We start from the raw sequence: 2,500 nt of genomic DNA on the forward strand, positions 1-2,500 counted from the left end.
GACTAAACAACCTATTAAGAATTCTCATTATGACATATTTACTATTAAATGTTGTCTCTAATGTCCTAATATTAAGATAGGCTACAAAGGAAGCAGGGTATTAGATGTCTAAGTAGGTATTCTCTGATAATTAGAGTTAAAAGTAAGATAATCGGTTCAAACGATAAAAAAGGAATTATGACAACTGAACTTAATACGGTACTGAGCAGAAAAAGGTGTAATGATTTTCATAAGTCTGATAAAATCGGTTATATAACCTTTAATTTGATAAAACGAAATAAAAATAAAAATACTGATATATGTCAATATCATCGCTGCTGCTTTTTGCTAAGATTAGAATCAATTCTAGTTTGAAAAGCATTTTATCTAGGATAAGATTACTTGCTCTATGGACCTCCTTATTCCATTCACCGCTGATAAGGATAAAATAGTTTAGCGTAGTTAACTATTCTGAGAGAAGAACAACATTCAACTGCGCTATAAAAAGCAGAATAGAAATGCCATTTTGTGTTTTCTATTTTCGCGCGATAATTTTTTTGTAGAATGACCTAAATCTCAACTACGAATATTACTGCATTTTTTTTCAAGTTATAATAACAGTAAGAAAGAATATAACCATTTGAAATGAAAATGACCTTAAAATTCAACAAATGGATTGACCCAATAAAGAAGTACTCATCGGATCTCAAACATCTATCAGTTTATTTTTATTAATTCACAAAATTATTATTATTGTTATTACTAGCCCAGATAAAACCCTAGTTGGAAAAGCAAGATGCTATAAGCCTTATCAACAACTTCTTTGACCAAGTCGGTAGGGAAAAGGTCTTTTCCCCAAATGTTGGAGAAGATTAGTTTCTTTGGCTCGTGCCTCACCGTAGCCGAGGTAAACACGAACTCCCTACAAGCTCTCCTTGCCTTGACGAAGCCATAAAGGTCCTTCGTCACTGTGGCCAGATGAGGCTTGGCCACTACCATGAACATTTCATGGACCTTGGGGTCACTTGCCATCGTCTCGAGAGTAGTCTGAAGAGACATTGAGGCAGTCAGTCTTTCTTTTGTATCGAACTCACTTCGCAAAAGAAAGTCAGACAGCTTAGGGAGGTCCTTGCCGAACTGACGTCCGGCAATATCAGCCTCCAACTTTCCCACTGAGAACGTAAGATGGACGTCCTTCCAGTCTTTGTGGTCCATAGGCAGGGCCAGCGACAAGGGTTTACACTCCTCTAGGGAGGGGCAAGACTTGCTGGCCTCGATTGCTTTTAGTACAGCCAGAAACCCTTTCTGTAAAAAGGGGAAGGCTCTAGTAGGCGAGGACACAAAGGAAGGGAGCTTCCTATTCAATGCGGCTACCTTTGAGTTAGAGAAGCCCCTCTCTTTCATCGAGGATGAAAGTAGAGCTTGAGCCTTAGCATGGTCCATCACTATGACCTCCTTCGGCTCTGTCTCCTCCCTTGAAGCTGGTTCCTTCCTCAGCCGGACATAACAGTCCGGATATGATGCCTTGCTGGGCCAGAATTCCACCTCCAGGGGAACTGAGCCCAGCTTATCCGAGATGACGATCTTTCCAGTCGTCATCGGCATGTGCTCAGCATACCTCCATGGGTTAGCATCTGAGCACAATGGAAGGTCTTTCACATTGAGCTTTTTCTGGGGCCCATGTGATGCTGGAAGGCACTGCATTTGCAGTTCCATTGCAGCTGCCTTCTCCTAATTCTCCTTCTGCATTTGTTGGATCATTCCAATAATAGAAGAGAGGGCCTGTCCCAGCTCTACTGGGAGACCGGCCGATATAGAGGGCTTGAACTTCATCCTGGGCTTCTGCCAGGAGGTCTTCCTCCTGACACCCGTCCACATCAGACATCCTGTCATCTAGCTGGATGTCTTGCATCGCGACCGCGACTTCAGCATCCACCTGGATCTGAACTTAGGGGATCTCCTCTTGAGGCTGGGGAATCACTGCATCAGCTGATGCCTTAGGGAAAGGATACGCCCTCATCTTCTCACTTGGAAGATAAGGGCCAGAAGTATTCTTTTGGAAGCCCCTTACCCAGGTACGAAGCTTCTTCCTAGCTATTTAAATGTCTCAGTAATCAGGTTAGTGCACACAGTACATACCTGAGGGTCCCAATACCGGAGATCATCCTTGGAGACAGCGTATGCTGCGTGTCTCCTACAAAACTCATGTCCGCAGAGGTTCTTGCTGCTGACATTGCAGAAAGCACTTCCCCACTTCGGAGTCTCCTTCTGTAAAGAGAAGAAATTTCCATGAGTATCAAGTGAACTATGTATCACTGGATATGCATAGTATAGCATAACAATTCAGAAAGGAAAGACACACCCTTGTGTTTCCCTCACAACCCATTGTTGCAGCCTTCCAGATAATAAAATCAAAATGGTTTATCTCTTCTAGAGTAACCAATGCAAGGTTTCCAGAGGAAACAGGTGGAGCTCACACCTAAGCAATGATTTTAAAATCCTGGATAATAGACAGGGAAGA

The sequence above is a fragment of the Palaemon carinicauda genome, chromosome 3 (genome assembly GCF_036898095.1).
Source record: "Palaemon carinicauda isolate YSFRI2023 chromosome 3, ASM3689809v2, whole genome shotgun sequence".
NCBI classification, from domain to species: Eukaryota; Metazoa; Arthropoda; class Malacostraca; order Decapoda; family Palaemonidae; genus Palaemon; species Palaemon carinicauda.